The sequence below is a fragment of the Loxodonta africana genome, chromosome X, assembly GCF_030014295.1.
Source record: "Loxodonta africana isolate mLoxAfr1 chromosome X, mLoxAfr1.hap2, whole genome shotgun sequence".
NCBI lineage: Eukaryota > Metazoa > Chordata > Mammalia > Proboscidea > Elephantidae > Loxodonta > Loxodonta africana.
This window is the reverse complement of record NC_087369.1, coordinates 48,781,379-48,797,120: the sequence shown is the minus strand read 5'-3', so window position 1 is coordinate 48,797,120 and position 15,742 is coordinate 48,781,379.

The window sequence follows — 15,742 nt, the reverse complement described above, 5'->3', positions numbered from 1 at the left end:
GGTTCCTTCTGTGTTCTCAAAGCCTTTCTGCATCTTTTACTGCATTTACCACATTGATTTATTATTACTTGCTTATGTGTTGATGTTTCCCAAAACACTGTGTGGTCAGTCCTAGGGTACAGGGATCATGTCTTATTCATCATTGCATTCTCAACACATTGGCTAGTGTCTGGCATAAACTGGGAGCTCGATAAATGAACATAATTTGACTTTTATTCTTTAACTGAGTCTATTCACATTGTGGAGCCAGAAGGAACAAGAACACCTCTTAGTGTCTCTGAAGATATTTGATAATCACTACACCCACACAAGTAGGAGCCCTGGTCATGTGGTTATTAAAGCACTTGGCTGCAGTGGGTTGAATTTGATTTTTCCATACCATTGCATTATCTATGAGATAGATCAAAATGAGATACAACTTATGATTGCCCCAACTTACTGTTTTGAGAGTTTCCAGGCTCTGGTGGAGAAAGGAGGAACCTGGGTAGAGCCTGAGGAGCCCTGGTGGCACAGTGGTTAAGTGCTCTGCTGCCAACTGAAAGGTTGGTGGTTCAAACCCACCAGCCACTCTGGGAGAAAGATGTGACAGTCTGCTTCCATAAAGATTTACAGGCTTAGAAACCCTATGGGCAGTTCTACTTTGTCCTATAGGGTCACTATGAGTCAGAATTGACTCGATGGCAGTGGGTTTGGTTTTTTTTTTTTTTTTAATCACCTGCTCAGACCTCCCTTATTGATGTTTAGGGATACTGGAAACTTTAACAATTTATTCTGGTTTATTCTCCCAGTAACTTAAATATATTGATTATCTCTTCTTTCAGAATGGTATAGAGCAAAAGGTATGGGATTGAAATCTAAAGACATGAATGAAACACCAGCTCCGCCACTTAGTATCTGGTAAAGATGTGCAACCCTCAGCCTTGCCATGTGGGAATAGCATGAAAGGATAAGAATGCTTTTTTCATAGGATTATCCTGAAAATCAAATTAGGCAATGCGTGTTGTAAACTATAACGTGATATAGAAATACTACATCCAAAAAACCAAACCAAACCCAGTGCCGTTGAGTCGATTCTGACTCATAGCGACCCTATAGGACAGAGTAGAACTGCCCCATAGGGTTTCCGAGGAGCTCCTGACAGATTCGAACTGCCGACCCTTTGGTTAGCAGCCGTAGCACTTAACCACTATGCCACCAGGGTTTCCAAAATACTACATAGCATACTGATTATCTAGAACACCCACCAAAAAATACATAGCTCTGTTCCTCTGCTTTTAGAAATCTTCTTAATTTAATACGTATATATAGTGTTAGTGAAATAGTTGGGCTTTCAATTCTGAAACATGATAAAATAATATTTATTAATTCCAAATATTTTCATCAAGAACATGTCACTGAATGACTAAAAGTGTCATAAGTTTTCAGGATTTATGTTACAGAAAATTCACGAGTTCTTAAATTTGTTTCTCTTGTGTGTGGAGGGAGTTTTTCTAGTTCAGTTGACAAAGAATGACTTTGAGTAAGGATGAGAACCTTAATCTTGTTTTGAAAACAATGATTGTCTAATTATTATGGGGATCTGTATATTCTTTTCCAATAACTGTGGCAAAAAGAATTTCATAGTCAGTGCCTTCTGTAAATATGCTTTTGTGGTAAAAAGAACTTACACATTTTGCAAAGGAAAATAACCAGATCTAAAGAATTAGACTGACTTGTTGACTTACTGGCTGAATTAAATAATTCTCCCTCAGACACTTGGCAGAGTGAAAATCAAGCCCTTCACTTTCATGGCTGATTCTGTTTGCTTTTTCCCAGTTCATTTTCTCTCAGGTCCTGGAATGCCAATTAAAAATGTTTTGCTGCCTGATGACAGTTATAGATGATAAATTTCTTAAATTTTAACTCTATAAACACAGAAGAAATCAGGATTTGCTCTGTTTACAGCTTGTGTACTAAATGAATACTTTCATTATTGTCTTCCCTAAGGTGATAAACAACTCAATTAAAAAACAAAACGAAAAAACCTTCTGTAGTAAACTGTACTATACTGAAGTAAAAAAGAAAGTAATGGGAAGGTAGAGGATACCATGATTGTGGCCAAATAATGATTTTGTTCATAATGACATTTGTAGATTTTAACTTAATTACAATTAATAATTAATGGGTTTCTCAAGAAAATATTTGTCTTTGCCTTCATTTAGTAAACATTTGGATTGTTCCAGTTATAGGTCTGGATCTGACCACTTAGCAAGAGAGGTCATGATTTTGTTGAGGAGCTGAAAGAAGCCCAGTTTGGTTAAGCCACAGAGAGTAAGAGCTTAGGAGGGATACTGGTGAGAGACCATAGTGGAGCACTAGGCAGGGACAGATGATGTAGCATCTTATAGGCCGTGTCAAGGTATTAGTATTTAGCATTTTCAGGAAAAAAGTGACATTCATTTATTTGTTCAGCAAATATTTAGAGGGCTTACTATTTCCAGGTACTAGGTGCTAGGGATAAAACAAAGGATAAAACAAATGCATGATCACATTTGTGTCCATCCTGGCTATAGGGTGAAAGATGGATTAGGGGGATAATCAGCACTGATGTGAGCAGACCAGTTTTGAAGCAATTCACATGAAAGATAATAGTGATTTGATCTAAGGCAATGGTGGTGGTGGTGAAAATGAGGAGAAGTGGACAGAGCTGTGAAATGTTAAGAGATTGCTGATAGATAAGAAATTGGCTTGAGAAAAGAGAGGTATCATCTCTACTTCTGAGTTTCTTCTTTGAGACACTGTTGATAAAGATGACATTCACTAAAATAGGAAAGTCTAGAAGAGGAATAGGTTGTATTCTTTTTTGGAAGATAGTGAAGAGTGGTGATAAGTTTAGGTTCATAAGTTCAGTCTTGGACATGTTGACTTTGAAGTGACATTTAAGTAGAAATATCAAGGAGATAGTTGGACATACAGCTTTGAAACTTACAGAAGAGGCCTTGAATAGAAAAAATTTGGGATAGAACAGATTAAGGGTGGAATTTGAAATCATCAGATTATAAACTCCTTGACAAGAAGTTTATGCCACTTTTGCTCACAATAGGAATTCTAGAACAGAGTACCGGGCACATACTTGGCATTCAATAAATATTTGTTAAATAATTGAATACTGAATGGGTAAAACTATAATTCCTTTTAATTTTCTCACATAAGCTTATGAAATTGCTCTCATATGAGTTCCTCTAGTAATATTATAGTACATTTTGCCTCCTATGCCAAAAATGGTGATGAAAATATCAACATAATTAATTTAGGGCAACATAAAAAATAAATAGGACAGGGATATGAATATGATTTGACCTTGGTGAAGACAAGTTTCTCCACTGATAGGGTTTGGTTCCAATCATGTATATTTCACATGTGATAATACTGGACACTGATAGAAAGATACAGGAAAGAAAAAAATACAGTAAGGGGAAAATAAGGAAAGGAGGAGGAAGAGCAGGAGGAAATAATGACACAAGGGTTGCACAGTACAGAGGCCTCTGGAAAACAAAGACTTCTTGTTCCCAGTTGTCTGTATTAAGCATAAATTCCTCGTGTCTGACACTAAGATCAGGTAGATGTGCTCAAGCCAAAAAAAATAGAAGTTTCTATGTGACTCATTTTGTTTAATGGACTTAAACTAAAAGCCTGCCTGCTTCTTCAATTCCAATCCTTCATTCACTATAGGAAATTGCTCCCTGCCCCTCAGTGGAAAGACAAAGGTGAAAAGTTCTGGAAGACATCTAAGATCCAGCATGTATTGTGTCCTATTGTGTGCAAAACTGTGTGCTAGGCTAGAGAGCCACAATGGAATGAGACATGGGCCTTGTCACTGAGATATTTAAAGTCTAATATGAGCAATATTATGCTTAAAATATATTATCTTAATCCATGTATAGATTATATTTCATGAATACTAAGACACAATGTTTCATATTTTAACATCTCTGGAATCGGGATGTATCCTATAATAAATGGTATCTTATAATTGTTATCGGAAGGCAGCATTCATGACGTAGTGGTCATTATTTGCACGTGGGAAAACTGGAAAGTTTTCCTGGTGGCATGACTAGATAAATAAAACCCTTTCACATCTCAATCACAGACCATTTAAGGACCATAAAGGAATATGAGTCCTGGTTGTTGTCTGAAAATCTTCCACTGACATTGTATGGTCAAATCAAGATGTACAGAATGCGGATAATGCTTTGGAAGAGAATTCTGAAAACAATAGAGTAGCACTCTTTTAAAAACTTTTGTATCACCAACATGCAAGCTGGCACAGAGGATGCTAGCATGTGAAAAAAAAATCATGGGCATCATTAACTCTGAGCCCAGAAATGATTCAAAGGAATCTGACTTTTTTGGAAAACAATATGGCATTTCCTTTAAAAGCTAGAAATAGAAATACCATATAATCCAGAAATTCCACTCCTAGAAATATATCCTAAAGAAACAAGAGCCATCACACGAATAGGCATATGCACACTCATGTTCATTGCAGCATTGTTCACAATAGCAAAAAGATGGAAACAACCTAGATGCCCATCGACAGATTAATGGATAAACAAACTATGGTGCATACACACAACGGAATACTACGCTACAATTAAGAACAATGATGAATCTGTGAGGCACCTCACAACGTGGATGAATCTGGAGGGCATTATGCTGAATGAAATCAGTCAATCACAAAAGGAAAATTTTGTATGAGACCACTACTATAAAAACTCATGAAAAGATTTACACACAAAAAGAAACAAGCTTGGATGGTTACAAGTGAGGGGAGGGGAGGGGTGGGGAAGAAAAAACACTAACTAGACAATAGATAAGTGGTAACTTTGGTAAAGGGTAAGACAGTACACAATACTGGGGAAGCCAGCACTACTTATACAAGGCAAGGTCATGGAAGCTCCATAGATACATCCAAACTCCCCGAGGGACCGAATTACTGGGCTGAGGGCTGTGGAGACCACGGTCTCGGGGAACATCTAGCTCAATTGGCATAACATAGTTTATAAGGAAAATGTTCTACATTCTACTTTGGTGAGTAGCGTCTGAAGTCTTAAAAGCCTGTGAGCAGCTGTCTTAAGATACTCCACTCGTATCACCATATCTGGGTCAAGGGAGAATGAAGAAAACCAAAGACGCAAGGGAAAGATTAGTCCAAAGTACTAATGGACCACAACTACCACAGTCTTCACCAGACTGAGTCCAGCACAACTAGATGGTGCCTGACTACCACCATCAACTGTTCTGACAGGGATCACAATAGAGGGTCCTGAACAGAACTGGAGAAAAATGTAGAACAAAATTCTAACTCAAAAAGTAAAAAAAGACCAGACTTACTAGTCTGACAGAGACTGGAGAAATTCTGAGAGTATGGCTCCCGGACACCCTTTTAACTCAGTGATGAATTCACTCCTTAGGCTCACCCTTCATCCAAAGATTAGACAGGCCCATAAAACAAAATGAGACTAAATGGACACATTAGCCCAGGGGCAAGGACAAGAAGGTAGGAGGGTACAGGAAAGCTGGTAATGGGGAACCCAAGGTCAAGAAGGGAAGACTGTCAACATGTCATGGGGTTGGCAACCAATGTCAGAAAACAATATGTGTATTAATTGTTAAATGAGAAGCTAGCTTGCTCAGTAAACCTTTATCTAAAATACAATAGAAAAAAAAAGCAAAGATGAGAAGATAAGGGGGCAGGGAAACCAGAGTACTAGAAATGGAACAAACTGAGTACAAAGAGAATGTTGACACATTGTGATACATGTCACTAAAAAATTTGTGTGGAAATTGTCAAATGATAACCTAACTTGCTGTGTAAACTTTCTCTTGCTATGTAAACTCAATAAAATATTATTTAAAAAATAAAAATAAACATACAAACTAAACATTTCAGCATGGAAAAATACCATAAGTTAAAAAGAAAAAAAGTAGAATTTGACTCTGAATGTAAAGAAGTTTTAGGAATACTTTACTCAATTTATTTCATTCATGCTCCCCTTGTTATGTATGCACAAGTGTGATATATCATAAAAATCTATATTTACAAAAGTCTAAAAGAACTCTTTCAAATAGTACCAATAAAAACTCCAGGTGATAAAAAAGAGCTGTACCATAGTTTAAATGGCAGCATTTACTGTTACATAAAATAATGGCAGAGTACAGGGTCAGCAGAAAAGAGGAAGACCCTCAATGAGGTGGATTGACACAGTGGCTGCAACAATGAGCTCAAGCATAACAACAATTGTAAGGATGGCGCAGGACCGGGCAGTGTTTTGTTCTGTTGTGCATAGGGTTGCTATGAGTCGGAATCGACTCGACAGCACCTAACAACAATAACAACAACAATAAAATAATGGTATGCCTTCAATCAATGGCATCATAGATTCAATGAGATACAATATGTTTGTTAACCTACACAAAGCATGAAACCAGTGGCCATACCAACAAATAGACATTAGGGCTCTGTACAATGCTACCAACAAACCTAAAGATAAACTCAATTCAACAAAAATGAGATGCAAATTAGAACAGACATGTTTGCCATTAATTTGAGGTTGATTCTTTAAAATGAAATAAAACTCTTCAAGAAAATTAGAGTCAATAAGGTTTAGCGTGAGAGATGTTTGCAGAATATTGCACTACTTTTTTTTTTATTGCTGGTACCATTCTTGTCACAATAGAGCCTTGAAGAGATTTTTATCCAGTGTTATACAAGGACACTTGTTACTCTAGAAACACTTGCTGACCAAAAAAAAAAAAAATGTTTCAAGCTCCTGAACTATTGTTGATTCACATGAATTAGCCTTGAAAGTATTTTCTATAAATTACTTTCAGCCTCCTTGTCCATCAAGGAAGATTTTATGCTTGGAGAATACAATACATGATGTAACCTTAAGTAAATTTAAATGATAAATTATATTCTGCTCCTTTTTTGTACACTTGAAGCAAATCTTGACAAAATTAACATTCCTGGGATACATGACCTCTCCTCTACGTTGAAGGTTCTAAATGTTAACTGGGCAATGATAAAGAACAATGATGAATCTGCAAAATGTCTCACAACATGGATGAATCTGGAGGGCATTATGCTGAGTGAAATCAGTCAGTTGCAAAAGGACAAATATTGCATGAGACCACCATTATAAGAACTCAAGAAAAGGTTTAAACACAGAAGAAAACATTCTTTGATGGTTATGAGGGTGGAGAGGGAGGGGAAGGGTAATTCACTAATTAGATAGTAGACAAGAATTATCTTAGGTGCAGGGAAGGACAACACACAACACAGTGGAAGTCAACACAACTGTACTAAAACAAAAGCTAAGAATTTTCCTGAACACAACCAAACACTTCAAGGGACAGAGTAAGCTGGGGCTGGGGCCTAGGGACCATAATTTCAGGGGACATCTAGGTCAATTGGCATAACAAAGTTTATTGAGAAAATGTTCTACAGCCCACTTTGGTGAGTGGCGTCTGGGGTCTTAAAAGCTAGCAAACAGCCATCTAAGATACATCACATGGTCCCCACCCACTTGGAGCAAAGGAGAAAAAAGACTAACAAAGTCACAAGGAAAATATTAGCCCAAGAGACAAAAGGACCACATAAGCCAGAGACTCCATCAGCCTGAGACCAGAAGAACTAGATGATTGATGCACAGCTATCATCAATGACCACCCTGACAGGGAACACAACAGAGTCCCAGATGGACCATAAGACAAGTGCAGAGCAGTACTCAAATTCACATAAAAAGACCAGACTTAACAGCCTGACTGAGACTGGAGGAACCCCGGAAGCTACAGCCCCTGGAAGCTCTGTTAACCCAGAGCTAAAACCATTCCCGAAGCCCACTCTTCAAATATTAGACTGCACTAAAAAAAAAAAACAAACATAAAATAGTACTTGTGAAGAGTATGATTCTTAGTTCAATCAGATACATGAGACAAAATGGGTGGCTCCTGTGCTGAGGCAGGATGAGAAGGCAGGAAGGGACAGGAACTGGTCGAATGGACACAAGAAACCCGGGGTGGAAAGGAGGAGTGTGCTGTCACATTGTCGAGATTGCAACTAATGTTACATAACAATATGTGTATAAATTTTTATATGAGAAATTAACTTGAGCTGTAGACTTTCACCTAAACTATAAAAAATAATAATAAGTAAATAATTAAATGTTAACTGGGATACTGTCAACACTAGAAGGATATTAAGAGCTGACATTTATTGAGCAATTATATAGCTCTATACTATTTAATACTAAGAACTTTTCACATAGTGTCTCACTTAAACTTCACAGCTTCCCTAGGAAATAAATTATTATGCTTGTTTTGGTTGAGGAAACTGAGGCTTTTGCAGGTCAACTAGCTTGGGTAAGGTCTTCTTGCAAAAGTAAATGGCAGAGCTGGACTTCCACCACAAGACAGATCTAACTCCAGTGCAGGGACATTAGCCACTAGGCTGTTCTACACTTTGTTTTAGAGTCCAGCAACTAGTTTCCTGGAGAAAAGCTTTCATTGAATTATTTTAAAATTCATGCTTTCAAATTTTAGCAAAGCTGATTATTAATAATAACTAACTCTGTGAATGTCACTTCTGCATGAACTGCTTCAATACCTCTATACAATGTCCCATGAGAGGGCTTGCCCCCTGAGATTGGCACTAGGAAAAAAAAAAAAGAATTGTATTTCCTTTAAAAAAATTAAAGGATATTACCTCAACATCAACTTAATCCATTTCCGTCTTCACCAGAATATGCTCAATAATTAAATTATTATATTTTTCCTTTACATGAGCCTTTTCAAGTAACCTTGGAGTGAAGCAAGAAGTAAACAAATAGTTTAACAGCTTTCTTCTTAGCTATTGGCAAGCCCAGTCAATATACTAAGGAGTTCAGTAATTAGAATTATGGTGAAAAATTTAAACTTCTCTCCCTAGAATTCTTCCATTGTGGAAACTTTACCCCAAATGTTCAAAAATCCCAGCATCGACACACAAAAATCAGTTGGGTTTCTATATATACACCAGCAATGAGAAATCTGAAAAGAAAATTAAGAAAACAATTCCATTTATAGTAACATCTAAAACAATAAAATACCAGGAATAAATTTAACCAGGAATGTGAAAGATGTATATAATTAAAATTATAAAATACTGATGAAAGAGATTAAAGAAGACCTAGGTATAAATATAATCTGGGACATTATACAATGAAAACTGTAAAGCATGCTAAAAGAGATTCAAGATGACTTAAATAAATGGAAAGATGTTCCATGTTCATGGATTGGAAGACTTAATATTGTTAAGATGTCAATACTACCCAAAGTGATCCATAGATTCAAAGCAACCTTGTTCAAAATTCCAATAGCTTTCTTTACAAAAATGTAAAAACCGATTCTTAATTTTATATGGAAAGGCAAAAGGTGCCTAATTTTGAAGAAGAAAAAGTAGGAGAACTCACACTTCTGATTTTAAAACACACTATACAGGAGCCCTGGTGGCACAGTGGTTAAAGCAGTTGACTGCTAACCAAAAGTTTGGCAGTTCAAAACCACCAGTGATTCCATGGGAGAAAGATGTGGCAGTCTGTTTCCATAGAGATTTACAGCCTTGGAAACCCTATGGGGTTGCTATGAGTCAGAATCAACTGAATGGCAGTGTGTTTGGTTTGCTTTTTTTATATATCTACAGTAAAAAAAAAAAAAACACCTTGGTACTGGAAAAATAATAGAAACACAGACCAATGGAATAGAATCGAGAGTTCAGAAATAAACCTACGCATCTATGGACAACTGATTTTTGACAAGGGTGCTAAGTCCGTTCAGTGGGGAAAGAAGAGCCTCTTCAGTAAATTGTGCTGGGAAAATTGGATTTCCACATGTAGACAAATCAATCAGGATCCATGTCTTACACTACACATAAAAACCAATTAAAAATGGATTAAGAACCTAAATGTTAAAACTAAAACCATAAAATTATTTTTTTAAATGTGCTTTAGATGAAGGCTTACAGATTAAATTAATTTCTCATTAATTAATACATATATTGTTTTGTGACATTGGTTTCCAATCCTGCGACGTGTCAACACTCTCCCCCTCTCAACCTTGGGTTCTCAATATCCATTCGTCCAGCTTTTCTTTCCCCTCCTGCCTTCTTGTCTTTGCCCCTGGACTGGTATGCCCATTTAGTCTCATATACATGGTTAAGCCACTTTTATTATTGTTTGTTTTATGGACCTGTCTAATCTTTAGCTGAAGGGTAAGCCTCGGGAGTTACTTCGGTACTGAGTTAAAAGGGTGTCCAGGGCCCATACTCTTGGGGTTTCTCCAGTCTGTGTCAGGCCAGTAAGTCTGGTCTTTGTGAGTTTGAATTTTGTTCTAAATTTTTCTCCAGCTCTCTCCAGCACCTTCTCTTGTGATCCCTGTCAGGGCAGTTGATGGTGGTGGCTGGGCACCATCTAGTTGTGCTGGACTCAGTCTGGTGGAGGCTATGGTAATTGTGGTCCATTAGTCCTTTGGGATAATCTTTCTCTTCTATCTTTGGTTTTCTTCGTTCTCCCTTGCTCCAGATGGGGTGGGACCAGTGGAGTGTCTTAGATGGTTGCTCACAAGCTTTTAAGACCCTAAACACTACTCACCAAAGTAGGATGTAGAACATTTTCTTTATAAACTATGTAAAACCATAAAAATTTTAAAAGAAAATATAGGGGCTGTGGATGTCAGGCCTAGTTTTTAACGATGGATTATGTAATATAATAACAAAAGCCAGAACAGCAAAGGACAAAATAGACAAATGGGACCTCATAAAAATCAAATACCTTTGTTCATCGAAGGACTTTATCGAAAAAGTAAAAAGACAACCCACCAACTGGGAGAGAATTTTCAGGAACCATAAGGATCTAATATCTAAAATATATAAAAGCTCGACAAGTTAACAACAAAAAGGCAAATAATCCAATCAAAACATGGGCAAAGGACTTGAATAGACATTTTACCAAAAAGAGGATATTCAAATGGCCAACAAACACATGAAAAGATGCTCAAAGTCTTGAGAGATGCAAATCAAAATGATGAGATACCACTTCACTCCTACTAGGATGGCTAAGACAAAAAGGAAAAAAAAACAGAAAATAACAAATGTTGGTGAGGATATGGAGAATTGGAACCCTTACCCATTGCTAGTGGGAGTATAAAATGGTACAGTGATATGGAAAACAATGTGATTGTCTCAAAAAATTAAAAATAGAACTACCATATGACCCAGCAATCCCACTCCTAGGTATATACCCAAGGACCTTAAAAGCAGCGATGTGAACAGACATATGTACACCAATGTTCATTGCAGCATTATTTACAAAGGTATAAACAACCAAAATGTATATCAACAAATAAGTGGAAAAACAAAATGTAGTACGTACATACAATGCAATAATACTCAGCCATAAAGAGAAATGAAGTCCTGATATATGCTACAGCATAGATGAACCTTGAAAACATTATGCTGAGTAAAATAAGTCAATTACAAAAGGACAAATATAATATGTTCTCACTTATATGAAATGACAAGAAAAGGCAAATGTACAGAGACCAAAGTTAGTGGTTACTGGGGCTAGGAGAAAGAGGGGGAGCCATTGTCTGGGAAGCAGTGAGTTTCTGTTTATAATGACAGGAAATATGGCATTGATTAAGGTTAATGGTTGCACAATATGATTGATGTAATTTATATCACTAAACTCTACACCTGATAAAGGTTGAATTGGAAAATGTTGCATTATATATATATACATATACATATATATGTGTATATATATGTATTTACAAGGGAAAAAAAAGGAGCAGCTAATGATGCTGCTAATATACCAGCAAATACTTCATGGAATTTGCTTTCTTGGTTTGGAGGTTTAGGATCATGGTTTCATGGGATATTTCAGTCAATTGGCCTAATATTTCTTTTAGTGTTTCTGTTCTAACTCCAAGGAGCCGTGGTGCCTAAGTGGTTAAGTGCTCTACTGCTAACTGAAAGTTTGGCGGTTTGAACCCACCAGCTGCTCTATAGGAGAAGGATGTGGCAGTCTGCTTCCATAAAGATTACAGCATTGGAAACCCTATGGGGAAGTTTTACACTGTCCTATAGAGTTGCTATGAGTCAGAATTGACTTGACAACAGCAGCTTGGTTCTACCTCCTAGTTCATTGTGTAGTGACTAGGGTCTTAAAAGGTTACCAACAGTTACCCAAGGTACAGCAATTGGTCTCTACTCACATGGAGCATCAGAGGAAGAAGGAGAGTCAGGAATTGGAGGAGGAACTGGAATCCGTGTCTAATCACCTCTGTGAAGAACTTCCTCCTTTGCCATAAGACCAGAAGAGCTAGATGGTGTCTGGCTACCATCACTGAACCTTTTGATCAAAGATTCTGTAGAAGAATCCTAATGAAAAAGTAGAAAAATTTGGAACAGAATTTCAAATTCTTACAGAACCTAGACTTTTTGGAGCTATTGAGGCTGGGTGATCCCCTGAAACTATTGCCCTGAGGTAATCTGTAAACCTTAAACTTTAAACGACATCTCCTGAAGTCATCTTTAAAAAAAACAAAAGTTTTGCTTAATTAATAATGAGTGTTTGCCTTGAACATCATGCTCTTTGGAAGAACTATCTATATGTGATCAAGTTGCCAACAGCAACTCAAAAGGTCAAACAGGAAGCTTAGAGGGCATGAATTCATGTTAATGGGGGAAGAAAAATTTGAGAAAGGAGGGTGAGAATGGTTGTACAACTTGAAGAATGTAATCAATGTCACTGAATTGAACATGTAGAAATTGTTGAATTGGTGTATATTTTGCTGTGTATATCACCACAAAAAATTAAAATAAAATTAAATTTTTTTTAAGAATTCAAGCATCACAAGATCAAAATCTAGGATTTAACCCAGCTGCTCAATCTAACAATGCTCAGGTAGATCTGGGGGACATTTAATATAATTCCTGAGAGCCCCAAACTTCGGCAAGGTTTCTGTGTCTTTTCTTCCCAGCATTCTTTCCTTAATTAATTTATTCATTCAATTAATACAAATTTTCTTATTGAGCGTATTCTACACGGCAGGCTCTGAGCTACTGGCTAGGATTACAGAGATGAATAAAACACACACCCATTTGGGGAAGCTTATAGTCTAACCGAATAGATGGATCTATAAAAACAAATTTACATTTAGAAGAGTCATAGTTCATATCTGAAGGTTTTTCTCCCTTGATTTAAAGATTGCGATTTTTCAAGTCTAAAATTGAATGGAGTTTCAAAGCCCATTATTAAAAAATTCAAACTAAACTTCACTGCAGCCTGGGTTTGTTTTGTTTCCTTTGTCAGTGCACTGAATTCCATTCACTGATAGCACAACCAGGGCAAAAAAAAAAAAAAAAAAATTACCCCTTATAAATCACAAATTCTGTGTGAGAGTTAATAGCCTTGGGATGTGGCTCAGAACATATTACATCATGAGTCCTCTTAGGCCTAAATTGGCTCGGACTCCTCCTTATTTTCTCATTTTGTACCCGTCTCTGTGATTATGCCGATGTGCTGAAGCTTCCCCTTGTGTGTTTGAGGTTCCCTCTCTAGCAGCCTCTTGTCCTTTGTAAAAAATGTTTGTGATATTCTTGAAAGGAACCACATTAGCTGAGTAGAAGCTGGGTGTTTGGAAACACAAGTCCTGCTGTGGCTGCTATAAGGAACAGTCAAGTACTGGTTGAGCACACAGTGGGACTTGTTTTGACATCAGCCCCCAGATTATCTGGGTCCTCCCTGGGGGGTGAAAACAGTTAACGCGCTGGGCTGCTAACTGAAAAACTGGAAGTTTGAGTCCACTCAGAAACACCTCAGAAGAAAGGCCTGGTGATCTACTTCTGAAAAATGAGCCATTGAAATCCCTATGGAGCACAGTTCTACTCTGACACACATGGGGCCGCCATGACTCAGAATCGACTTGAGGGCGACTGGTTTAACCGGTCCCTGGCATGGAATCCTGCATGTCTGCTCCTGGCACTTTTCTGCCACAGGAGCTCTGTGTAACGTGGCATCATTTGTCAAGAAGCTGCCCGGCAACCTCACATAAGTGACAATACCAAGATAATACCCCTCAAAGGGGAAAAGAGTCAAAAAAGGCAGCACTTAAAATATTTGCAAAGTCATCACTACCACTGAAATGCCCTCACCTGCTTGTTTTGTCTTTCTGCAGCATAATTTATTGGCTCTTCTGCTCAGAAAGGGAACTGTGACTGGCCAATGCAAGCTCATGAAGCACCTTGGCCATTAGCTGCTTCTGATGCTGCCCTTTTGGCATTTCACAGCCCTCGTTGCTCCTTTTTTCTTCTCTCCTTTCATAATATCTAATTTGCCAATTATGCAGAGCACAGTGATGTCCTTGAGAAAGGAAAAACAAACCTAAGAAAACTTTTTTTAATAGTTCCTTAAAATGCATATTAGTTATTTTCACCAAAAAATAGTGAAAATGAGTCCGTTGGGGGTGGTTCTAGATGTTACATGCATTTATTTTTAAGAGGTACTCAAACTCAAATAAAAATTAAGCATCATCTGGTGTCGATGGGTCTAGTTTGCATACACACAGCAGGAAACCCTGGGGCAGTCAGGCAGGCCCTGGGGCTCCAAGAATGGAGGGATTTCAGGGCCTCATAAGAGGAACAGTGTGTAGAATTCTGGAGCTTATTATAGTTTACCCACTGTCTCCCCCTCTCCACCACCCAACTTCAATTCTAGGAGGGGATATCCAGAGAACACTGTTGTTGTTAGCTGCCATTGAGTTGGCCTCAACACAAGGCAGCCCCAATTCATGGTGACCGCTAATTCATGGAGACCATAAAGAATGAAACAAAACACTGCCCGGTCATGCGCTATCCTCATGATGGGTTGGGAATGGGACCGTTGTGATCCATAGGGTTTTCATTGGCTGATTTTCTGAAGTAGATCACCAGCCCCTTCTTCTTAGTCCATCTTAGTCTAGAAGTTCTGTTGAAACCTGTTCAGCATCATAGCAACATGCAAACCTATATTGCCATGACAGGCGGTGGCTGCACATGAGGAACCTTGGACAGGAATTAAATCTGGATCTCCCACATGGGAGATGAGAATTCTACCACTGAACCACATTGCACCCATCAAAAAATACTGCTTATTCAAATTATGTAGCCAGGTAGAGAGTAAAAGGAGCTGAGCCTGAGTATTCCCTAGTGCATTCTCTTAGGACATAACTAACCGAACCCTGAAGGAGCAAATGTGTGAGATACGTGAGCAGGAAACAAACAATTTGGGAGGTAAGCATATTACTAACAGAAAGGATCAGTGGGAGGGGTAATCAGTTGAATCAGGTAAGTAGGTAGAAATGTGGTAGGCAAGGGGCTTGAGTACTACAGGAATCAGATTATGGATAAGCAAAAAAAGTAGCATTAGCAGTGTTCATGACCCCATAGACTGAAATTTGGGATCTCAAAGTTGTTGGATCCCCTGCTTTAAAAACTCTAGCATATTTTGTCTACATTTCTCCAGGCTAGAATATCCTTCAGCCTGTAATCTAAATCCTACCAGCTTTCCTCAGCCAGCCCACCTTTCCCTGACCATTCCAGTCCACTATGATCACTATCTTCTAAGCTTCAGCAACTTTCATGCTTATATAAGTACTGTCTTATATAGTCATTTGATTTGTATAT